A 26,024-nucleotide genomic window follows, 5' to 3' on the forward strand; every position below is an offset into this window, starting at 1 on the left:
GGTGTCAGTCAAAATGCTGGGGAGCAATTACAGCACACTCATAATGTAGTGACGGTCACCGCTCCTGGTGTCGCCCCAATAACTGGAAGCGAGCGGCTGCAGGAAAAATATAACTTAATTTTCTCCCTACAGCCACTCTTAGTAAACTAGTCTCACATGATATAAATACTATTTACCTGCTGATTATCACTATAGGTAAATAGCAGTTTTGGAGGTAACAGGTTGCCTTTAACAGGCTTAAGATTTGTTGGGTTATCATTTATTTTTATTATATTCTATAGTTGATAAAGTGTTGTTATGACCTTTTTGACATGCACCAGATATAGTGTAGGATGAATAGGACATCTATGACAATAATTTAGATGGATGTGGGCAAAGTATTTTTTATTCTTTTGTAGGTTTTTTTTTTTACTTGCTTTTCATATGTTTTGTTTATATTTATGCTAATATAGCACCAACATATTCTGCAGCACTTTACAGCCGTTGTGAGCCCCTTTGGGACAATGTTTTCTGAGTCCCCCATTAAGTGGTCATAAAAGTTCTATTAGTGATTGGTGCATTTGTAGGAGCCTCAGCTACAAGGTGAAATAAGCTGATCTTGGTCTCTCAGTCGCCGTTGAATAATGAAAATGTCTGCAAATAGAGTGCTTGCCGAGCAGCATTCCATGAGATGCCACCACCATTGTCCATGGTTCAGTGCTAATCTGGAACTGTCATTTGTAGATGAGAAGGGCAGATTCTGCGTATTCATAAGTAAGAATACTACCTGAAAAGCGGATTTAGTGAGCATAAAGGAATGCTGTGCTGGGAGCACTAAGTAAACTAGAAATCAAGACTCGCCTTTAAATGGCATTTGCATGCATTGGTATTCCAGGCGTAAAATGTCACCTGCATCTGAAGAAACTCACGCTGAAGGCAACAGTTGGAGAGAAAGCATACTTCTCAGTAGTTGCACTGTTTTTGTATTAGACCAGTATACAGTTCTCACCAATTAATTAACATTTGGCTTTGGATACAAATAAATCTGCACTATATGAATGCAGCCTGAATACAGTTCTTTACAAGTATTGCCCTGCATGTATCCCCCAATACTGAATAGGAAAGTGATGGGCACCACTAAAGGGATCTGTTCACCACATACTGAAAACATGTGACAAATAAAGAAAAAGTGTGCAAAAGGCAATGATCAGCATAAACTAAACAATATTTATTGAATTAGAACAAGAAGAAACAAACAAATGATAAAAACATTAAACAAGGTCAAACTGGCTAAAAGGGGAATTACACTGCAAGATAATCGTGAACTGGTGCTGTTAAAAACACTCGTATCATGATTATCTTACTGTGAACAGGCTGCCGATCACCCGATGAACGAGCAAAACCCTCTTTTATGGAGTGAAATGATCTTTTGTGCAGCACAATAATTCATCATTTTCGAAGGTGCAGCCTGCTATGTAAACAGGACTCGCTACCGAGAACAATGGCAGCCAATGTACACTGAACTATCTATGAAAAGATCACTCTGTGCGCATCAATAAACTTTGCCTGTGTAAACAGAAATTTAAACGACCGCCTATTGGTAAAGGTTTACTAAACAACATTCGTATTGTGACGCTGGTTGGTCTGTGTAAACAGACACTTAAGCCACGGCCCCACTATCAGTATTTGATCAGTATTTGGTCAGTATTTTTTTCTCAGGAGTGGGAGACAAAAAGAGGAGTGGGTGATAAATGCAGAATTGGTGACTTGTTTCTATTATACCTTTTCTCTGATTGTTCCTCCCCTGTTTTTGGCCACCAATTCATTAGTTTAAAAAATACCAGAAAATAACCAAAGTGTAGAGAATATCCAAAAATAAAGACTCATCTACATTAAGAACACAATTTAAAGGTAATGCATAAAAAAATATTTCTTTTTTATTAATTATCTAAATATTTATTTTTAAAGCAGTCTAAAATTTACTGTATTAAAAAATACTTTTTTTTCCTCAGCCACTGGGGATCGTCCGAGTATTGCGATCGTCGTCCATGTTATACGGCCATCTGATTGCACCCTCAGAGCATGAAACTTACACACTGCAAATATGGCAGCCGCATTTCCTATATTGAGGCCATATCAGCTATGAACTGTGGACTCCCCAGGCATGCGCAGTTCACAGCTGTGGGGGGGGAGCCAGAAGCCATTTCATTGTAGCCCAGCATTCTACTACTAACGCCAGGTTACTGATCGGTTCTCACAACTGGAAGAAGACACCGCCACAGCCCTGCTCTCATCATTATAAAGGAGCAGGACTGTGGCGGTGACTTCTTCCAGAGAAGAACAGGTCAGTAGTCTGCCATTCCGGCTGCTCAACATGTAATTTAACTTGTAATTTGTACAATGTAATTTAGCAAATTGGGAACTGACGCGCCCCTGGGACTGTGTCGCGCTGCGTTGCGCATGCGGGAGCTTACCCGGAGCCGGATCTCTTGAGGGTTGTAGTCTCGTGGCGGTGATCCGGTCCGTGCCCAGGGAGTCAGACTAAGTGGCGCTGTATCAGCGGTAGATGTTGGACGACTACGCCACCCGTTGAGTACAGCTAAGGAGCTGCTGCTGCAGGGCAGACCGCTGAGGCCGGTGGTAGAATTGTGCAGCGTGATAGTATAACCCCCAACGGGAGGGGTATGGCCTCAGGGCAGCCGACGTGGATGATGGGGGTAGCAGGAACCACTCGGAGACGGTACGGTGTAGTTCAGGGTCTTTACTGGTGACAAAGATAGACCCTCCCGGAGTACTGGCTAGCGATTGGGGCCTGGTCAGTCCTTGAGCAGATGGGATCTCCCCTGGCCAGGCGGAGTTGTAGGCCTCCCAAACTAACTGTACTCTTCTGGCTACCTTGCTAGAGGCGGGTATAAGTAGCCCACGTCCCTGAGTGTACCGTGTGGTGCTCACCCGTATGGCCGGTGACTCGGGGCCTTCTAGTAGCTTCCGCTCCACGACGGCGGTGCTGGTCCCATGCGTGTGACCGTGCCTTCGGGTTTCTTGGCCAGAGGACCTGGAATCCCCTGCCTGACGGATTCTGCTGCTGGGTAGGAGTTAGTCCCCACAGCCTCGGACTCCGGGTCCGGTAAGAAATCTTCTCAGTCAGGGCGAGCTCTGCAGCTGCCAGCCCCTGACTCCTTGTAACACTGCTCCCACAGAGCTCCTGTTGTTTCTTCCCATAGCTGCTTCTCTTCTCTGTCTCTACTTCTGGCATGGCCCAGGAGCTGGGCCCAGCCGGAGCCACAGCTCCCTGTCAGCCCTCCTGGCTGAACTCTCCCTCTGAACTCTCTAACCCTGCCTCAGCCCCAGGTTTATATAGGAGAAGTTCTTCCCCTCCCAGGACTGGGCAGGAGGTGTGGCATGCACAGGATCCCTGACCAAGAGACCTCCCACCTGCTCTCAGACATAACATTGCTGTTACTGTGGAAACCAGACCCCTGGGGTGCCACATTCCCCCCTAGTGAAATTTAGTACTCCGGGACTAAACATATTTTTTAGAAAAACATAACAAGGTATAAACAATAATAATACAATAAGAAAAACACATAAAGATGGTTACGGCGTGTCCGCAACCGGGTGTAGTCTTTGAAGAAAAGCAAGGTGTCCATTTCACCAAAACAGGGAGACGTAACCAGGTAGGGGTCTGTCCTGCCCCGAGTCCTTAACAGTCTTTAGTCCGTCCTGGGTTACGCTCCAACCATGTACAAAGGATTCCCGGTAAATCCACCAAAGACTCCCATAAATTACTAGAAACACATAATTATTTACAGGATATGGCCGCTCTCAGTCCTCGGCCAGTGGGGATAAGGAATGGCTGCTCACAGTCCTCAGCCTGGTTTAAGATAGGGGCACCTGGGGAACAATTCACTAATCCCAACGGGGACCATATTTTAATTAGCAGCAGTCCTTGTACCCTTACGGGTAACTATTTACAGCTCTTTATTCACGCTACTTCCCTTCAGTAGCTATGTCCTCTTTGTGCTCCCTCCTGAGGGTAGTCCTCAGACCCGTCCGGGTCCTCTTGGCTTTCCTCGTATTGGTAGTACTGCAGCTCCTCCTCGGTTAGCTGGGTTAGTATCTCTGCGACAGTCCTCCTCCCAGGTGGCCAGGACTTTACCTCCCTTTGGGCTGCCCCGGTTAATTGGGCCACCAGGATGCTCACTTTTTGCTCCTCTGTGAGGGGGTACACCTGGAAGAGGCTATCCAGCTTTTCTCTAAAGTCATGCAGGGTATGTGACTCCCCTGAGTACTGGGGTAGCCAGGCTGCCCCCGGGATATAGGGCATGGTGAAAGGCATGACCGCAACAGCGGTGGCGCGGGCGGGGGTTGAAGCGGTGAAGCTCTCCTCCGTATCCGACATCCTTCTCCCCCCTAGTGGACCGTGGCCTACCTTGCGATGATCCTCTTCCGTAGGCCGCGGCTCCGCAGTGGATCGTCAGGGTTGAGGACCTTCCGTCGCGCTCCTGTGACGTTGGCGTCTGCTGGGCTCCTTCCAGGACCTTACGCAACGTCCGGACGTGAGGCGGGGCTTCAGTTCTCGCGCGCTTTCGGAGTCCACGCCCCTCTTCTTCCCGCGCGGCGTCTTCAAGATGGCGTCCAATGGCGGGAAAACTCCACGTATGGCGGGAAGATGGCGCCGGATGGCGGGAATCTTCACCACAGGTAAGTTTGAACAGTCTTTTTCAGGCACGCAGTACCCGGTGGTTGCGGGCACGAAATCCTGCCGACTACGCCAAAAGCTGACGCGCCCCTGGGACTGTGTCGCGCTGCGTTGCGCATGCGGGAGCTTACCCGGAGCCGGATCTCTTGAGGGTTGTAGTCTCGTGGCGGTGATCCGGTCCGTGCCCAGGGAGTCAGACTAAGTGGCGCTGTATCAGCGGTAGATGTTGGACGACTACGCCACCCGTTGAGTACAGCTATGGAGCTGCTGCTGCAGGGCAGACCGCTGAGGCCGGTGGTAGAATTGTGCAGCGTGATAGTATAACCCCCAACGGGAGGGGTATGGCCTCAGGGCAGCCGACGTGGATGATGGGGGTAGCAGGAACCACTCGGATACGGTACGGTGTAGTTCAGGGTCTTTACTGGTGACAAAGATAGACCCTCCCGGAGTACTGGCTAGCGATTGGGGCCTGGTCAGTCCTTGAGCAGATGGGATCTCCCCTGGCCAGGCGGAGTTGTAGGCCTCCCAAACTAACTGTACTCTTCTGGCTACCTTGCTAGAGGCGGGTATAAGTAGCCCACGTCCCTGAGTGTACCGTGTGGTGCTCACCCGTATGGCCGGTGACTCGGGGCCTTCTAGTAGCTTCCGCTCCACGACGGCGGTGCTGGTCCCATGCGTGTGACCGTGCCTTCGGGTTTCTTGGCCAGAGGACCTGGAATCCCCTGCCTGACGGATTCTGCTGCTGGGTAGGAGTTAGTCCCCACAGCCTCGGACTCCGGGTCCGGTAAGAAATCTTCTCAGTCAGGGCGAGCTCTGCAGCTGCCAGCCCCTGACTCCTTGTAACACTGCTCCCACAGAGCTCCTGTTGTTTCTTCCCATAGCTGCTTCTCTTCTCTGTCTCTACTTCTGGCATGGCCCAGGAGCTGGGCCCAGCCGGAGCCACAGCTCCCTGTCAGCCCTCCTGGCTGAACTCTCCCTCTGAACTCTCTAACCCTGCCTCAGCCCCAGGTTTATATAGGGGAAGTTCTTCCCCTCCCAGGACTGGGCAGGAGGTGTGGCATGCACAGGATCCCTGACCAAGAGACCTCCCACCTGCTCTCAGACATAACATTGCTGTTACTGTGGAAACCAGACCCCTGGGGTGCCACAGAACCCCACTTGAGTTTATGGCACATTTGCACAAGCACTTATTTTCACTCTTTTAGCACACACCCTTCTCTGGGCCTTCTAGTCTTAGGATGGGGAATTTTTAAAATTTACGGTTGGAGGTCCGGTCAGTATTACACTGAAAACACCTTCACTATTTATTTTATTTATTATATTTTTTTCACTGTGTGTCACCTATTCACGTGTGTCCACATGTCACTTGGATTTTGTCAGGATGCGGTTCCCTTATGGGTTCCTCTCTTGGCAGGTCTAGGGGGGGAGTGTGTGGCCATCAGGTTCCGCTCCCCCCTGAACTCCCCTGGCTCTCCTCTTTTGGAGAGAGTTTCAAGATGACCAGCATTCTAGTGCACTTTTTTTACTTGTGGCACTTGTCACTTTTTTAAGCGCACTTCTTATCAGTTTAACATCTGATACGTCCCCTATATGTCCAAAAATTTTCACACATTTTCCTCTCTCCTCCCCCCTAATGTCCCAAGCGCCTCAAGATCAGGAAGCAGGGGGTTAGAGAGGATAGCTAATTATTGAACAGATGAGCAGCAGCCTCCCTGCTTCCCAGTCTGCAGGCTCCCTACAGACTGAAGCTGGCTGCTGCAGCACAGCTAGATAAAAGCCAGGAGCCCATTATGACATGTGCAATGCCTGTTCCATTCTTGCATTATTCCATTGTCCCATTGTTCCATTACCCCCTAACAATGTGCCAATGGAATAATTCAAGAATGCAAGAATTAAAGAGACTTTGCACATGTCATAATGGGCTCCTGGCTTTTATCTGGCAGTGCGGCAGCAGCCAACTTCAGTCTGTAGGGAGACTGGGAAGCAGGGGGACCGCTGCTCGTTTGTTCATTAATTAATGATCCTCTCTACACCCCCCCGGTCTTGAGGCACGTGGGACATTAAGTGGGGGGCAGAATGTGTGAAAATAGGTGGACTTATGCAGATTAAAAATGTGTGAGGTGCATCTGCAACAAGCAGCATACAGTGCATTGTGAAAGTATTTGGCCCCCTTGAATTTTTCTACGTTTTGCCACATTTCTGGCTTCAAACATAAAGATATAAAATTCTATTTTTTGGGGGAAAAATCAACAACAAGTGGGACACAATCGTGAAGTGGAACAAAATTTATTGGATATTTTAAACTTTTTTAACAAATTCAAAACTGAAAAGTGGGGCGTGCAATATTATTCGGCCCCCCCTTAGTTAATACTTTGTAGCGCCACCTTTTGCTGTGTTAACAGCTGCAAGTCGCTTGGGGTATGTTTCTATCAGTTTTGCACATTGAGAGGCTGAAATTTTTGCCCATTCTTCCTTGCAAAGCAGCTCGAGCTCATTGAGGTTGGATGGAGGGCATTTGTGAACAGCAGTTTTCAGCTCTTTCCACAGATTCTCGATTGGATTCAGGTCTGGACTTTGACTTGGCCATTCTAACACCTGATTACGTTTATTTTTGAACCATTCCATTGTAGATTTTGCTTTATGTTTGGGATCATTGTATGGTTGGAAGATAAATCTCCGTCCCAGTCTCAGATCTTTTGCAGACTCCAATAGGTTTTCTTCCAGAATGGTCCTGTATTTGGCTCCGTCCATCTTCCCATCAATTTTAACCATCTTCCCTATCCATGCTGAAGAAAAGCAGGCCCAAACCATGATGCTGCCACCACCATGTTTGACAGTGGGGATGATGTTTTGAGGGTGATGAGCTGTGTTGCTTTTACGCCAAACATATAGTTTTGCATTGTGGCCAAAAAGTTCGATTTTGGTTTCATCTGACCAGAGCACCTTATTCAACATGTTTGGTGTGTCTCCCAGGTGACTTGTGGCAAACTTCAAACAAGACTTTTATGGATTTCTTTGAGAAATGTCTTTCTTCTTGCCACTCTTCCATGAAGGCCAGATTTGTGCAGTGTACGACTGATTGTTGTCCTATGGACAGACTCTCCCTCAGCTGTAGATCTCTGCAGTTCATCCAGAGTGATCATGGGCCTTTTGGCTGCATATCTGATCAGTCTTTTCCTTGTTCGAGATGAAAGTTTAGAGGGACGGCCGAGTCTTGGTAGATTTGCAGTGGTCTGATACTCCTTCCATTTCAATATGATAGCTTGCACAGTGCTCCTTGAGATGTTTAAAACTTGGGAAATCTTTTTGTATCCAAATCCGGCTTTAAACTTTGCCACAACAGTATCTCGGAACTGCCTGGTGTGTTCCTTGGTCTTCATGAGGCTCTCTGCACTTGAAACAGAACCCTGAGACTATCACAGAGCAGGTGCATTTGTACGGAGACTTGATTATGTTACGGATCCGGGTGGTGGAACCTCTGTGCTGCGGTGCAAGGAGGGACCAGAGGGGCGTAACTAGGTATCAACTCGGTCTGACCAAGGTCGTACGGCAGCTCAATCAACTCCGTGACCAGGGAAGGACCGAGCAGAGGGACCAGGTGCTACTCTGGGCCAGACCTTGTATGAGAGCAGGTGACTCTCACGGGTCAGAAGGCAGGCACTGACCGGTACAGCAGATGAGCACGGCAGGCTGGCTGATGGGTGATCCGGTTAGACCGACTGGCAGACACGGCAGGTAACAGGCAGGAGCCTCCAGGTAGGCTGGCTGGTAGGCACGGCAGGTAACAAGCAGAAGCCTCCAGGTAGGCTGGCTGGTAGGCATGGCAGGTAACAGGCAGGTGCTTCCAGGTAAGCAGGCGGGCAGGGCCAATAGACAGACAGGCGGACTGGACTGTAGACAAACTGTCAGGCTGGAGAGTAGACAAGCTGGCGGACAGGACTGGTAGTCAGGCTGGCAGACAGGACTGGTAGTCAGGCTGGTGAACTGGACTGGTAGTCAGGCTTGCGGACTGGACTGGTAGTCAGGCTGGCGGACTGGACTGGTAGCCAGGCTGGCGGACTAGACTGGTAGTCAGGCTGGCGGACAGAACTGGTAGTCAGGCTGGTGGACAGAACTGGTAGTCAGGCTGGCGGACTGGACTGGTAGTCAGGCTGGCGGACTGACTGGTAGTCAGGCTGGCGGACTGGAGTGGTAGTCAGGCTAGCAGCGGGACCTGAGGGCTGAAGCAGAGTTTAACACACAAAGCTACAACATTGCACGGGCACCTCCATTTTGGAGGAGGTGCCTTTTATATGAGAGGCCGGGGACTCCTTAGGACGGCGCGCACTCCCTCCCTCTTAAAGGGGCTGCGCGCACCGTCCTAAGGAGTAGGCCCTAAGCACAGTGCCCGGGAAGCTGCGCGCGCCGGCAGCAGCAGAAGCAGAAGCGCCGGAGGATGCCGGGCGGGGAGCGTGGCGGTAAGAGGGACGGCGTCTCTGCCTGTCAGGGGGCAGAGACGCCAATACTACAGATTACACACAGGTGGATTCTATTTAGGACAACATTGGATCATTCAGAGATTCTCACTGAACTTCTGGAGTGAGTTTGCTGCACTGAAAGTAAAGGAGCCGAATAATATTGCACGCCCCACTTTTCAGTTTTGAATTTGTTAAAAAAGTTTAAAATATCCAATAAATTTAGTTCCACTTCACCATTGAGTCCCACTTGTTGTTGATTCTTCCCAAAAAAAAATAGAATTTTATAGCTTTATGTTTGAAGCCAAAAATGTGGCAAAAGGTAGAAAAGTTCAAGGGGCCAAATACTTTCACAATGCACTGTAGTTGTATGTTTTAAGGTGTCTATTGATGAACAACATGTCTTCGTAACGGGAGTCTTAGTCCCTATCCCTACAATGGGTGCCTTCTTGGGGCCAGGGTGCAGCCATAGGCCAAAACCAATTCAGGTAATTGCTTCTCTGCCTTTTGGCTAAGATCGAGTGTAGTATCTTTCGAAAAGGTGGCTTTGGCTGTCGGCCGCCCTAGTAGATTATGCATTATGCATACATTATGCACACTGGGGTTTAGTCGCTTATTAGTATGTCAGGTGGCTAATATAGTCATCTGCTGGAAAGCATGGCCCCCGCAGGATCGACGCCATTGAGCCGGGGAAGATCGAAAGCCCGAAGTGTGAAGTGCCCCAGGATTGGTGACTCTGGGGTGCCTTAACTCACTGGGATTGGGACCCCCACTTGAGTTTTTGGCACATTTGCACAAGCACTTCAAATTTTCTTTCTTTGCACACACCCTTATTCCGGACCTTCTGGCCTTAGGATGGGGAATTTTTCAATTCCCGGTCGAAGGTCCAGGCAGTATTATACTGTGAAACCTTCAGTATTTATTTATTCTTTTTGTCACTTTTTTGTGGCACTTGTCACTTTTTTGAGCTCACTCAGGTTTATTATCGGGCTTTCAAAAAATCTTTTCTTATCAGTTTAACATCTGATACGTCCCCTATACGTCCAAAAATTTTCACACATACTTCTCTCTCCTCCCCCCTAATGTCCCAAGTGTCTCAAGATGGGGAAGGGGGGGGGTTAGAGAGGATAGCTAATTATTGAACAGATGAGCAGCGGTCCCCCTGCCTCCCAGTCTGCAGGCTCCCTACAGACTGAAGCTGGCTGCTGCAGCACAGCTAGATAAAAGCCAGGAGCCCATTATGACACGTGCAATGCCTGTTCCATTCTTCCATTCTTTTATTATTCCATTGTCCCATTGTTCCATTGCCCCCTAACAATGGGACAATGGAATAATGCAAGAATGCAAGAATGGGACAGACATTAAACATATCATAATGGGCTCCTGGCTTTTATCTGGCGGTTCTGCAGCAGCCTTCTTCAGTCTGTAGGGAGCCTATAGACTGGGAAGCAGGTGGACCGCTACTCGTTTGTTCATTAATTAGTTATCCTCTCTACCCTCCCCTGGTCTTGACGCACGTGGGACATTATGGTGGGGAGGAGAATGTGTGAAAATAGGTGGACTTATGCAGATTAAAAATGTGTGGGGTGCATCTGCAACAAGCAGTATAGTTGTGTGTTTTAAGGTGTCTATTGATGAACTACATGTCTTCCTAATCTTTGTCCCTATCCCTACAATGGGTGCCTTCTTGGGACCAGGGTGCAGCCATAGGCCCAAACCAATTCAGGTAATCGCTTCTCGGCCTTTTGGCAAGATCAGTGGTGGGTTTCTGCTGCTGGTGTTGTTTGGAGGGCAGTGGCCCGGGTTCCCCCTTGTGGGGCCCTGGTGTGCGATTGAGCGGCGATTGTGTTTATCTGCTGAAAAAATGGTGAAGAAAGCACGTGGGTTAGAGGACTCGGTCCGTTTGAAGGTGACTGCAGGTCATGAAGAAGAAATCGGTTTGGACCAAGGCTTAAAGGTAACGGATGTATTGGCACTGCAGGATTTTCAGAAACAAGGGATTTATGATATTACTTTTGTTTCTTTGAGTATTTGCGAGAGAATCTACATGGAGTTGGTACGAATGAAGGAAGAAAAGGAAGTGGAATGCTTTAAGTTTATCGTGCTGGAACCTCTGTTCCAGCAAACATATAAGTACGTGGTTGTGCACATGTATAACCCTAAGGTTCCGGATGAGACTGTTTCTAATTTTTTAGCTCGGTATTGTTGTGAGGTTAAATTTGTGGGAAGAATGAGGAACAAACACAATTATCTAAATGGCAAGAGGAGATTTGTTGTGAAACGGAGACCAGATGATAGAGCTATTGGGGGTGCCAAGAGCATTCTTGCACAATTTTCTATCGGAGGAGAAAGGGGATTTTGTTTTTAAAATGGACAGATGGAATATTGTAGGACGTGTCATGAGTTTGGACATGTGTAGAAAGATTGTCCTGTGCAAGGTGATGTTTGTAGCGGTTGTGGGAAATCTGGTCATGTTGCAAGTTGTTGCCCAATGAAGAAGGTGTGTGATTTGTGTGGGCATGCAGATCACATTGCAAGGAAATGCAGATTGCAGGCTCAGATTCCTAGGTCACCGGTGGACGCTGAAGAGAGGCAGAAGAAGACTCGGCAGGATAGTGGGGAGGAGGACGAAGGCTCAGACTCAGAGGGGGAAAACCAAAAACAAGATGGTGGTAGGGAAAGAGACCATGTGGTGCCGAAGATGGAGGAAAAGGGAGGAGCCGGAAGTTAGTTTGAGGGAGGTGCTAGAAGTAATAAAGAAGGTAGCTGATGTGCATGGCCTGGGTGATGGGATGGATTTGTCTAATATGGCGAAGTCAGTGAACCCTGTTTTGAGAAGAGAGGGGGGTGAGGAAATGGAGGTTTTGGAGGAGGAGGATTCTGATTCAGATGGAACTGTAACCCTTCGGCAGTATGATAGGGGTGACAGTGATTGGAGTGAAAATGAGGAGGAAGATGATGGTAAGGAGGAGAGTTATGCCTCCGTGATTAAAAGAAGTAAGGTGGAGGGGTGTTGGTCTGGGGGGCAGGAAGACCAGGTTCTTCTAACAGGGACTCGAATCCTGAGTCGCCTGATATACGTAGAAAAGTGGGTGGCAGGAGTGGGTTTCCTCCTGGTTCATGATGGATCAGGTATAGTGGAGATTTTTTCCTGTTGCTATGATGGCGTTGTGTATTGCTTCTCTAAATGTACGAGGGATTGGTTCTGCTTGTAGGAGAGCAGGGATACTGGATTACATTGAGAGTGTGAATGCAGATATTGTCTGTCTGCAGGAATGTGTAATTAAATCTGCCCCGTATGAGAGTGAGTGGAATAAGGGGCAATCCTTTTGGTCCCCATGCTCAGAAAACAGGAATGAAGGGGTGGGCATTTTATTGTGTAATTCTAGTCTAAAGGTTTTAGAGTTTAAAGTAATCATACCTGGGAGATGTTTGTTTTTATTAGTGAAGTTTTTAGGTCAGCGGGTACGGGTTTTTAATGTTTATGCCCCTGCAGATAAACAAGCAAGAGTTGGGTTTTTGGAGTCTTTAAAGTTGTTTTTACCAGGCAGAGACTTCACTATAGTGGCTGGAGATATTAATTGTGTCAGATCCGCAAAAGATCGTAAGAGCTCTTCGGAAGGTAGGACTGATGTCACGTCTAATATTTTAAATCAGATTGTGCAGGATTTACGTTACACGGATGTTGGTCTGATGGTTGTGTAGCGCCCCGAGGGTTCGGTCGCTACAGAGGTATTGCATCTCAACCAGATGTGCGATACCTCACTTCCAGGTAAGGATGGAGTGTGGATCAGGACCCTGACACCTGCATGCATTACACCACATTTCCGGGTGGCAGGGCGACCAATATGCTCCAAGTAGAGCACGACAGTCCCTGTCCCTGGCTGGAGTGGGGGGAGGGAACACCGAGGAAGGGGGACCCTGTAGTGCATAGGAGGGAGAGGGCAGTTCCTGGGTGCACTGAGAAGGAGGTATAAAAGGTGGGCACCATCTTAGTTCTGTGTTCAGTCAGAGGAGAAGACAGGGAGCAGAGGCTCAGACCGAGCTCTGCTCCCCAGGTGGGCCTGAGAGGGCGGCCGGAGCCTGGAGGAAGGAGAAGGAAGGAAGAGGAGCGGAGGAGGCTCCAGGAACAAGGAACGAAGGGACCCCAGGGGTGTGGACCGGCGAGTCGCCACCGCACGCCCGAATCTACCTGCGTAGGGGGGTCAGGCCAAAGGGGAAGACCGGTCCCCGAAGCTAGTGGAGGCGGGGAACTACCCTCAGCTAGAAACCGGAAGCTGTGACATTTTATGTGGCGCAGCCCCTCACTACACCCGCTAGGAAGGCACCACATAGGGTCAGGGAAACGGCACCAACGTTCGCCCGAGAAGGCCCGAGGCAGCCGGACAGAAGCGAGGTCACTGGTGGGGTATGACAGTCCAGAGAAAGGACACACAAAGGGGGTCCTGTGAAATGCTCCAAAGTTATCTGGGAGTAGGCCGAGCCCCTCACCTGGTGAGCACAGTGCGACGTGGGACGTTATGACCAGCTGGAGTAACGTGGATAAAGAACTGTGAGAAAAAACCCTGGACTGCATTACAGGACTCTGTGTCGTTACTGCTGCTCCCGCGCACCATCACCCCCAACATCCGCACTTGCTGCCCTGAGGCTATGCTCCTCCCGTGGAGAGTTATACTACCCTCTGCTACACCCACAACACTAGCCTTAGCGGTCTGCCCTGCAGCGGCGGTTCACTCTGACCGCAATCCACGGGTGGCGTAGTCGGACATTCAGCATATAGACTGCCATTTGGTTTGACCGCCCTGGGCACGGACCGGGTCGCTGCCACGGAGACTACAACCCCCAGCATCCACAACAGGTCCGGTTCCGGGTATCCCCACACACACACGGCCCAGGGGGCACGTCAACTTTGGCGTAGTTGCCAGGATTTCGTGCCCGCAACCACCGGGTACTGCGTGCCTGAAAAGAGACTGTTTTACTGTATTGAATGTGGCGCCCACCCCAGCAGAACGGACGCCATTATGTGCGCGCAAAAAGACAACAAGAAGCCACCTCCCATCGTGGGTCAGGTCCCAGAATGGCGCCAAAGAAGGAGCCCACCCCCAACAGCCTTGAGTGCGGCTGTAGAGATGTCCATCAATGTGGGGGGGCTGCCCCTGAGAGTGATTGTCAGCAGGTTGCCCCAAGACAACCCCCAACAGGGGCGGAAGGAGAAGAAAACAGGGGGGCAGGGTGTGGTTTGGATGAGTCTCGGCAGACCACACCCGGAGATGGCGAGCAGCACCAACTCCAGCACCCTGACGGGTGGCCTGCTGCAGGCCGAGGCGGTCCCGTGCAGCCTCACGGAGCTGATGTCTCAGCTCCCTGGAGAAGACCCGGAGTTCCTTCGGACTGCGCTGGAGGATCTGGACCGGAGGATGGTCCAGGTGCAGCAGGAGGCCATAGCGGGATGGAGAGAGGAGATGGCCCGGAGGGTCGCGACCCGGCAGCACGTGACGCCGCCAGCATCGGACAGCGACCCAGCCCCTGAGGACGAGGAGCAGCGGCCGGAAGCCGAGAGCAGCGCAGCCCTGGAAGCAGGTAAGGGAGACACCCCTGCCCCCAGCCCTGATGCTACAGACCTGCCTCTGGACCCCGTCGCGGAGCCAGACGTCCCGGGAGTTGCTGCGCCTCCACCGCTCCCGCCGCCGCCACCTAGGCCCCAAGCTGCGAACACAGCCGCCGGACCACGCCCCAGGCCGTGCCCCCTGACCCCGGGTGCAACCGGGAGCGGCCCACCCCAAGCCTGGTCGCAAGGACTGATACCCCCGGGCGCTTTCCACCCACGAGCGCCCCCACTCCCAAAACTACCACCCCTGGGCACGGACTTAAACGCCCAGCTTACCGGTCCTGAGGGAGAGCCGGTCCCCCTGCTGCACGGATGGGTCCACCCCTGCCAACGGAGTGATCTGTCCGTGGAGGTCCTAGCCCCACTTCTTCCGCTCCCTCCTGCTTCCCAGCCAGCCACCGTCCCCCAGCTCCCGGATGAGGAGGTCCAGGTTGAGTGGGACCAGACCGGGGGAAGACCTGATGGGGTTCTCGCAGGAGACGCGGGCGGCCGCGGCCCGCAGGCAAGAATTCTGTTGCCGGGAGGTGGCTCAGCTGGAGAAGGAGGAGCAGACGCGGCACCAGAAGAGGGAGCAGCTGCAGGCCAGGAGCGCGGAAGAGAAGTTGAGGACCCGCCGAAACCCCCAAGCTGCACGCGGTCCCAGAATTACCGGGACCGTGGTTAAATTCCACCAAGAGAAGGGGTGGGGGTTCATCCGGGACCCGACAACCGACACAGACCTTCATGTTGACAGGAGGGATGTGGAGGGTCATCTGCCCGCGGGTCATCCGAAACGAGATCTGTTTCCGGGGGACTTGGTGTCCTACACCCGACATCGAGGCCTGCGGGGGTGGTACGCCCTCAATGTTCAGGTAGAGGAAGAACACTACCCTGAACCCTACTACCCAGAGGACCCAGACGAGTCTGAAGAGTACGGCGAGGAGGAGGAGCGTCCACAAGGGGGACATCGCTACTAATGAGCGACAGCCTGACTGTACATAGTTACCCGTCAGGGTAAAAGAAAAAGTTTGATAAAAGTTCATCCTGGCTGGGGACTGTTACCTGTTGTTTTGCTAAAAGTTACCCGGAAACGGGTCAGTAATATCCGGCTGAGGACTGGGAGCAGCCAACCCTCTGTGAACTATCCGGCTGAGGACTGGGAGCAGCCAATCCATGTAAATAGTTGCACTTCCTAAAGTGCCCTCTATTGGTTTTATAAATGTTGCAACAACAAACCTCAGAACAAAAACCCGTTTGGCGTGGCGGAAGACATGGTCCAATGGCGGGATCACCTATGCCCTGCAGCCACGTCCAGGGCCTACGTTGAGGGTTTACGAACGGGTCCCTCATGTTCAAAAGTTTTGCCAAGTTTGCACCTTAAGAAGAATGGACACCTGGTTGCAAAAAGAACTGTGACCTGTTGAAAAGAGACTGCGCCGTTGATATGCTGCTGATGATGTTTTATATGTTTTCTACTAAAAAGAATCTTTTATATGTGGGTGAAAAGAGAAAATGTTTCCCATAAAGGGAAGTTGTGTGCAGTTGGCAGTTTTATGGTGTGAAAAGTTAAAAAAAAAAAAAAAAAAAAAAATTTTTTTGCATGCCCTAATTTACCTTGTCTTTTGCTCTGTTCCAGCCCGCGGACGTGCTGTGATTTACCAGGGGGGAATGTAGCGCCCCGAGGGTTCGGTCGCTACAGAGGTATTGCATCTCAACCAGATGTGCGATATCTCACTTCCAGGTAAGGATGGAGTGTGGATCAGGACCCTGACACCAGCATGCATTACACCACATTTCCGGGGGGCAGGGCGACCGATATGCTCCAAGTAGAGCACGACAGTCCCTGTCCCTGGCTGGAGTGGGGGGAGGGAACACCGAGGAAGGGGGACCCTGTAATGCATAGGAGGGAGAGGGCAGTTCCTGGGTGCACTGAGAAGGAGGTATAAAAGGTGGGCACCATCTTAGTTCTGTGTTCAGTCAGAGGAGAAGACAGGGAGCAGAGGCTCAGACCGAGCTCTGCTCCGCAGGCGGGCCTGAGAGAGCGGCCGGAGCCTGGAGGAAGGAGAAGGAAGGAAGAGGAGCGGAGGAGGCTCCAGGAACAAGGAACGAAGGGACCCCAGGGTGTGGACCGGCGAGTCGCCACCGCACGCCCGAATCTACCTGCGTAGGGGGGTCAGGCCAAAGGGGGAGACCGGTCCCCGAAGCTAGTGGAGGCGGGGAACTACCCTCAGCTAGAAACCGGAGGCTGTGACATTTTATGTGGCGCAGCCCCTCGCTACACCCGCTAGGAAGGCACCACATAGGGTCAGGGAAACGGCACCAACGTTCGCCCGAGAAGGCCCGAGGCAGCCGGACAGAAACGATGTCACTGGTTGGGTATGACAGGCCAGAGAAAAGACACACAAAGGGGGTCCTGTGAAACGCTCCAAAGTTATCTGGGAGTAGGCCGAACCCCTCACCTGGTGAGCACAGTGCGACATGGAAAATTAGAAAAATGTTGTCTCTGTCCAAATATATAAATGGACCTAACTGTAGATTTTTGTTCTCTGCTTTAAGTCACCTTGGTGTTCCAGATAAATTATTGATGGTCATTAAGAGTTTTTATTGTTGGTTCAGTAGTCAGATTTTAGTTAATGGGCATGTGAGTTCCAGTTTTAATATTTTATCGGGAGTTAGGCAGGGTTGTCCCCTGTCACCAATCCTTTTTATTTGTGTGGTGGAGGCCCTTTTAAAAAGTGTGCAAGTTGACAAGTGTGTGGCTGGTGTTTTTATTCCTAGGGGATCCGGGGGTCCAGTCAAGTCTTTAAGTTATATGGAAGATATTGTTTTTACTTGTGGTACACAAGCGGATCTTAATAGAGTGAATTTGCATGTTAGGATCTTTTGTTGTGTGGCTGGTATGGCTGTGAATTGGGGCAAGTGCCAGCTTTGTAACTTTGGGAGGCAGGTTGAGGTTAAGGTGGCAGGAGTGGAGAGTAAGAAGGAAATTGAGGTTCTTGGTGTCATCTTTGAGAAGGAGCTGAAAGGGAAAAGCAGCCTGAAGATTCTAGAAGACAAAATGGATCAGAAGTTGAACTTTTGGAAACTAAGGAACCTGTCGCTGAGAAGGAAAGTGCTGATAGTCAAGTCTGTGATTCTCTGGCTTCTGCTGTACACCGCTTTGATTTTTTCGCCTGCTGTTCTTTGGACCAAGAGAGTGACAAGGAAACTGTTTTTTTTGAGGGTCCAAAATGGAGAAACTTAGAAGAGGAATGGTGTTGTGATTTTCCTAACATTGACTTATTTTTAAGAATGCATTATTTTTGGAATATTTATAAATTATCCCAGTGCAAGAACAGGACTGCGGACATGTGCAAATATTTAGCAGGACAGCTTTTCCAGAAGTGGAGCTGGTGTGAGAAGGACTTAAGAAAACCAATTTCATTTGTGATGCCATTTTTTATGTGGTGCTTAAGTCCTTCTATGATCAAAATGGAATAAGCTCCATGGTTAGACCTGACAAAAAGCAAATTGTCTCAGGTATTAAGAAGAAGGAGGTGTTATGTGATGTGCCGTTTTGTAATAATGCACAGTCTGGAAGGTGTGGAAGCTTTTTTTCATGCGTGGAATCAGCAACAGACAGAAGGATGTTACCTGGATGGCGTTGCATGGATGCTTGCCAACAAGGGCTTTTTTGAATGGACGGGGGATAAAGGTTCATGAATTATGCCCTAGGGAAGGTTGCAATAATGTGGAAACGATATAGCATATTTTTTGGGACTGTTTTTTTGCTAAAAAAGTTTTTACCCTGTTGTCACGTATGTTTGTTGCTTTAGTTGGTTTTCATTGTTTTGATTTTGAAAGGATTTCAATAGGTCAAGCTTTTAAGTACTCACAAAGGAAGCGGGCAAGCTGGATTATTTTTGCCATATATAAAGAGGTTTTATGGAACGTTCGGAATTTGGTGATTTTTAAAAAGAATGTTCTTTCCACCATGGAATGCAGAAGGATTTTTCTTGCAAGACTGTTTTATGACTATTGGATAAAAAGAAGTATGGTGAGACAGCAGCAGAAGCTCTCTGGAAGTTTTCACTTTGGACTTCTTACAGTAATTAACAGTTAATTGCAGGGTTGTGTTTTTTGGACTTTGTTTTGTTTTTCCGAATGATAATTTGAAAACCAGTTATGTGAATATGCGCTATGATGCATAAATTAATGTGGGTCTTAATCTGAGGAAAAAAAAAATATTTTCTTATCAGTTTAACATCTGATATGTTCCCTATATGTCTACAAATTTTCACACGTTCTCCTCTCTCCTCCCCCCTAATGTCCCAAGTGCCTCAAGATCGGAAAGGGGAGGTTAGAGATGATAGCTAATTATTGAACAGATGGGCAGCAGTCCCCCTGCTTACCAGTGTGCAGGCTCCCTACAGACTGAAACTGGCTGCTGCAGCACAACTAGATAAAAGCCAGGAGCCCATTATGACACGTGCAATGCCTGTTCCATTCTTCCATTCTTGCATTCTTGCATTATTCCATTGTCCCATTGTTCCATTGCCCCCTAACAATGGAACAATGGAATAATGCAAGAATGCAAGAATAGAACAGACATTGCATGTGTCATAATGGGCTCCTGGCTTTTATCTGGTGGTGCTGCAGCAGCCAGCTTCAGTCTGTAGGGAGCCTACAGACTGGGAAGCAGGGGGACCGCTGCTCGTTTGTTCATTAATTTCTCATCCTCTCTACGCCCCCAAGACCAGTCTTGAGACGAGTGGGACATTAAGGTGGGGTGGAATGTGTGAAAATAGGTGGACTTATGCAGATTAAAAATGTGTGGGGTGCATGTGCAACAAGCAGTATAGTTGTGTGTTTTAAGGTGTCTATTAATGAACAACATGTCTTCCTAAGGGAAGTCTTTGTCCCTATCCCTACAATGGGTGCCTTCTTGGGGCCAGGGTGCAGCCATAGGCCAAAACCAATTCAGGTAATCGCTTCTGGGCCTTTTGGCTAGGATCCAGTGTAGCATCTTTTCTTATCAGTTTAACATCTGATACGTCCCTTATATGTCCACATATTTTCACACATTCTCCTCTCTCCTCCCCCCTAATGTCTCAAGCACCTCAAAATCGGGAAGGGGGGAGTTAGAGAGGATAGCTAATTATTGAACAGTCGAGCAGCTGTCCCCCTGCTTCCCAGTCTGTAGGCTCCCTACAGACTGAAGCTGGCTGCTGCAGCACAGCTAGATAAAAGCCAGGAGCCCATTATGACACGTGCAATGCCTGTTCCATTCTTCCATTCTTGCATTATTCTATTGTCCCATTGTTCCATTGCCCCCTAACAATGGGACAATGGAATAATACAAGAATGCAAGAATGGAACAGATATTGCATGTGTCATAATGGGCTCCTGGCTTTTATCTGGCGGTGCTGTAGCAGCCAGCTTCAGTCTGTAGGGGGCATACAGACTGGGAAGCAGGGGGACCGCTGCTCGTTTCTTCATTAAATTGTTACACTCTCTACCCCCCCCAGTCTTGAGGTGTGTGAGACATTAAGGGGGGGAGAATGTGTAAAAATAGGTGGACGTATGCAGATTAAAAATGTGTGGGGTGCATCTGCAACAAGAAGTATAGTTGTGTGCTTTAAGGTGTCTATTGATGAACAACATGTCTTCCTAAGGGGAATCTTTATCCCTATCCCTGCAATGTGTGCCTACTTGGGGCCAGGGTGCAGCCATAGGCCAAAACCAATTGAGGTAATCGCTTTTCGGCCTTTTGGCTAAAATCGAGTGTAGCATCTTTTCTTATCAGTTTAACATCTGATACGTCCCCTATACGTATACGTCCACAAATTTTCACACATTCTCCTCCCTCCTCCCCCCTAATGTCCCAAGCGTCTCAAGATCAGGAGGGGGGGTTAGAGAGGATAGCAAATTATTGAGCAGACGAGCAGCGGTCCCCCTGCTTCCCAGTCTGCAGGCTCCCTACAGACTGAAGCTGGCTGCTGCAGCAAAGCTAGATAAAAGCCAGGAGCCCATTATGACACGTGCAATGCCTGTTCCATTCTTCCATTCTTGCATTATTCCATTGTCCCATTGTTCAATTGCCCCCTAACAATCGCAACACTCCTCAGGAGGGCGTTAAACTAGAAGAAGAGGGGATGGGAAGAAAAACGCCGGACACGAACATGAAACCAGAGAACATACTAATGAAAGATATGAAGTGCGACAAAGAAGGTCCAAGACAAGATACTTGGAAGGGAGGTAAGAAAATTTCTAATACAATCCACAGGGAGAAGATTGGAACAAAACAAATTTGTGTAAACTGCGTGCTAGCAAATGCCAGAAGCCTGACAAGCAAGATGGATGAACTGGAAGCAGAAATATCTACAGGTAACTATGACATAGTGGGAATAACCGAGACATGGTTAGATGAAAGCTATGACTGGGCAGTTAACTTACAGGGTTACAGTCTGTTTAGAAGGGATCGAAGAAATCGGAAAGGGGGTGGAGTCTGTCTATATGTAAAGACGTGTCTAAAGCCTACAATACGGGAGGATTTATGGGAGGGAAATATGGAGGTCGAGTCCTTATGGTTGGAGATACATGGGGCAAAAAACAATAATAAAATTATCATAGGAGTCTGTTATAAACCACCAAATATAGCAGAAGCCACGGAAAGTCTATTAATGAGACAAATAGACGAAGTAGCAAAAAATAACGAGGTGATTATTTTGGGGGACTTCAACTACCCCGATATAGACTGGAAAACCAAAAGCTGTAGATCTCAGAAAGGAAACAGGTTTCTGTCAATTATCAAAGACAATTATTTGTCACAACTTGTGCAGGAACCAACTAGAGGGACCGCCCTTTTAGACTTAATATTAACTAACAGGCCAGACAGAATAACGAAGGTGCAGGTCGGGGGGCACCTGGGAAATAGTGACCACAACATTATACTGACGCGCCCCCTGGGCCGCGTGGGGAACCCGGAAACGGGCCGTTTTTGTGGATGCTGGGGGTTGTAGTCACCGTGGCGGCGACCCGGTCCCGTGGCTCAGGGTGGTCAAACCAGTGGCAGTCTATTTGTAAGGTTTTAGGTTAATTGTCCGACTACGCCACCCGTGGATTGCGGTCAGTGCGAACCGCCGCTGCAAGGCAGACCGCTGGGGCTGATGGTGTATGCAGCTGAGGGCAGTGTAGTAGATGGTGGGGGTGATGGTGCGGGCATCCCAGCACTAGTAGTGCTGTATGCGGTGAGAAAGCACAGAGACAAGGTATTGCAGTTCAAGTTCTTTACTCACAGTTCTCATCCAGGTCACTTGTGCGCAGGTAGGACCGCCCGAGCCATGCTGCATCCACCAGGCAGGGGGCTCGGTCAACCCCCAGGTAATTCCGGAGTGTGGCACAGGACTCCCTTCTATCCTTTCGTCAGCCGTGCCCCACCAGTGACACTACTTCTGTCCAGCTGCCTTGGGTCTTCTCCTGGGAGGACTGGGTGTCCACTTCCCTGACCCTATGTGGTGTGCCTTTCTAATAGGTGTAGTGAGGGGTCACACCAGTAAATGGTCACGACCGCCGGTCCTTGGTTAAGGATTAGTCGCCTCCACCAACTTGGGATCCGGTACCCTGTTCTGCCAACCCGTCACCCGCAATCTCCTGGGTCCTTAGGGTTCCTTCTGCTTTCGTGTCTCTGGGTCCTTCTACACTTTGGGTACTTCTCTTTCTTTGCTGTTTCTTTCTGTTTCTGTTCCTTTCTGTTTCTGTTCCTTTCTGCTGGCTCTGGCCTTCCTCTTAGGCCTGCCTCGTGGAGCTGCGCCCAGACTGAGCCACAGCTCCCTGTCAGCCCTCTCTGGCTGAACTCCTTCTCTTCTCCTCCTGGCTGAACTTCTTCTCGAACTAAGATGGTGCCCACCTTATATACCTCCCTCTCTGTGTATGAGCCCAGGTGACTTGCAACCAATGGGCTCCTACATACGCCCAGAAACCCAACCCTTATCTGTTCCTACATCACTGGGTTTTCCTCCCCACTCCCCACTCCAGCCAGGGACATGTTCTGTCGTGCCTGCACTACTGTACTAATGGGAGCACCGTTGAGCTGTCCCCCGGAAATGCGGTGTGTGTGATGCATGCAGCTAACTGAGTCCCGGTCCACACACCATCCTTACCCGGGAGTGGGATATCACACCTCTGGTTGAGGTGCAATACATCTGTAGCGACCGAACCCTCGGGGCGCTACAATACAATTCCACATGTGCTTCAGTAGGGTGCCCAGCAAGGGAGTCACAAAAACACTGAACTTCAGGAGGGCAAAGTTTGATCAGCTAAGAGATGCCCTTCACCTTATAGACTGGGATAGTATCTTCAGTAATAGGAGCACAGATAGAAAATGGGAAATTTTCAAAACAGTCCTACTTAGTCACTGTAGAAGGTACATACCTTATGGGAATAAAAGGGCTAGGAATAGGAGGAAGCCAATGTGGCTAAATAAGAAAGTCAAGAGGGCAATGAAAAACAAAAAAAGGGCTTTCGGTAAACTTAAACAAGAAGGCAGCGAGGAAGCGCTAATATCTTATAGGGAAAAAAACAAAATCTGTAAGAAACAAATAAGAATAGCAAAAGAGAAGACAGAGAGACTAATTGCCAAGGAAAGTAAAACGAATCCCAAATTGTTCTTTAACTATATAAACAGTAAAAGGATTAAAACTGATGGAGTTGGCCCATTGAAAAATAACCTGGGTAAAATCATTGAGGGCGATGAGGGTAAAGCAAACCTACTCAATAGCTTCTTCTCCACTGTTTTCACAAAAGAAAACAATTTATCGGAGGAAATGCAGAGTGATAAAGTAAACCCTCCGCTAAATATCACCCACCTAACCCAGGAGGAAGTTCAGAAACGCCTAAATAATATCAAAATAGACAAGTCACCAGGCCCAGATGACATACACCCCCGGGTACTAAAAGAATTAAGTAATGTGATAGACAGACCGCTGTATCTTATATTCAAGCACTCTTTATGGACAGGGACTGTCCCACTAGACTGGCGCCAAGCAAATGTGGTACCAATATTCAAAAAGGGGTCTAAAAGTGACCCTGGGAACTATAGACCAGTCAGCTTAACGTCTGTTGTGGGTAAATTGTTTGAAGGATTTCTTAGAGATGCTATTGTAGAATATCTTAATGATAATAACTGTCTAACTCCATATCAACATGGATTCATGAGGGATCGCTCCTGCCAAACAAACCTGATCGCCTTCTACGAGGAGGTGAGCTCACAGCTGGACCGAGGAGAGTCAGTGGATGTTGTATACCTTGACATCTCCAAAGCGTTTGATACCGTGCCACACAAAAGGTTGGTATATAAAATGAGAATGCTTTGTCTGAGGGATAATGTGTGCAAGTGGGTAAATAGCTGGCTGAGTGATAGAAAGCAGAGGGTGGTTATCAATGGAGTAAGCTTAGGGTGTGTCAGGGTTACTAGCGGGGTGCCTCAAGGGTCTGTCTTGGGCCCTATATTATTTAATATATTTATTAATAATCTAGTGGAAGGGTTGCATAGTAAAATAGCAATATTTGCAGATGATACTAAACTTTGTAAACTAGTTAATACAGATGAGGATAGGGCACAGCTACAGGAGGATTTAGCTAAATTGGGGAGTTGGGCCAAAAAATGGCAAATGGGGTTCAATGCCGATAAATGTAAGGTCATGTACATGGGAAAGAAAAACAGCAGTCACCCATACATATTAAATGGGAAACCGTTGGGGAAATCTGACATGGAGAAGGACCTGGGCGTCTTGGTTAACAGCAAATTAAATTGGAGTGCCGGGTGTCAGACAGCAGCTGCGAAGGCAAATAGAGTCATGGCATGTGTAGCGCCCCGAGGGTTCGGTTGCTACAGGGGTATTGCACCTCAACCAGAGGTGTGGTATTCCACTCCCAGGTAAGGATGGAGTATGGACCAGGGCTCAGTTAGCTGCATACACCACACACATCCCATTTCCAGGGGACAGCTCGACGGTGCTCCCATGTATATATATGCAGGCATGACTGACCATGTCCCTGGCAGGAGTGGGGAGGGGGGAGAGAACCCTGTGATGTAGGAGCAGAAGGGGACGGTTTCTGGAGCATAGGAAGGAGCTCATTGGTTGCAGGTCAACTGAGCTCAGACACAGTGAAGCAGATAAAAAGGTGGGGGCCATCTTAGGAGGGAGTTCAGTGTTCTGTGAGAGGAGAAGGCAGGGAGCAGAGCTGCTGCATGGGCTCTGCTCCCTGGGCAGGCCTAGCACAAAGGCCGGAGCCTGAAGGGAAAAGAGGAGAAGGAGAAGGAAGGAAGAAAGGTGAAGAGAAAGAGGAGTAGAAAGGCTCCAGAAACAAGAAGGCAGAAGGGAACCTAAGAACCCACGAGATAACGGGTGAAGGGTCAGGCCGCAGAAGGGTACCGGATTCCCAAGTTGGTGGAGGTAAATTATCCCTCAGCCAAAGACCGGAGGTCGTGATCATCTATTGGTGCGACCCCCTGCTACACCCACTAGGAAGGCACCACATAGGGTCAGAGAAACCGGCGATAGGTTTCACCAAGAGAAGGCCCGAGGCAGCTGGACAGAAGTGTGGTCACTGGTGGGGCACGAGAGGCCAGAGAAAGGATAGAAGGGGGTCCTGTGCCTTACTCCTGAATTGCCTGGGGGTTGACCGAGCTCCTCACCTGGTGGATGCAGCATGGCTTGGGCAGTCATTCCCTGCAGAAGTGACTCGGATAACAAATGTGAGTAAAAGACCCTGGACTGCATCACTGACTCTGTGTTTCTTACCGCGCCAGCACTAACAGTACTGGGACGCCCAGCACCACAACCCCCACCATCTACGCTCACTGCCCTGAGGCTACACTCCTCCCGTGGGGAGTTATACTATTCCCTGCTGCACCCACAACACCAGCCTCAGCGGTCTGCTCTGCAGCGGCGGTTCACTCTGACCGCAATCCACGGGTGGCGTAGTCGGACATTGCAAACCATATAAATAGACTGCCACAGCGTTTGGTCTGACCACCCTGAGCCACGGGATCGGGTTGCCACTACTACCCCCATCATCACAATGAAGCCCGGTTCTGAGTGCCCCACGGCCCAGGGGGCGAGTCAGTTTTGGCGTAGTTGGCAGGATTGTGACCAACCCGCCACAAACGGGTATTGCGTGCCTGAAAAAGACTTTGTACTTACCTGAGTGAAGTTTCCCGCCATTCGGAGCCGTTTCCCGCCATCTTCGGCCGTTTTCCCGCCATCGGACTCCGTGTTCGGGACGCCGCGCGAGAAGAAGAGGGGCGTGGACGTCAAAA

At 49.4% G+C, this 26,024-nt stretch overlaps 2 pseudogenes; both read left to right on the plus strand.

The window, feature by feature from the left end:
• The first annotated feature begins 19,688 nt into the window (after positions 1-19,688).
• LOC141150919 (U2 spliceosomal RNA) lies at positions 19,689-19,891 on the plus strand (annotated as a pseudogene).
• A 564-nt stretch (positions 19,892-20,455) lies between these two features.
• On the plus strand, positions 20,456-20,560 carry LOC141150922 (U2 spliceosomal RNA; annotated as a pseudogene).
• The last annotated feature ends 5,464 nt before the right edge of the window (positions 20,561-26,024 follow it).

Source organism: Phyllobates terribilis, unplaced genomic scaffold (genome assembly GCF_046119375.1).
Source record: "Phyllobates terribilis strain yellow unplaced genomic scaffold, ASM4611937v1 Scaffold_5__5_contigs__length_657084704, whole genome shotgun sequence".
NCBI lineage: Eukaryota > Metazoa > Chordata > Amphibia > Anura > Dendrobatidae > Phyllobates > Phyllobates terribilis.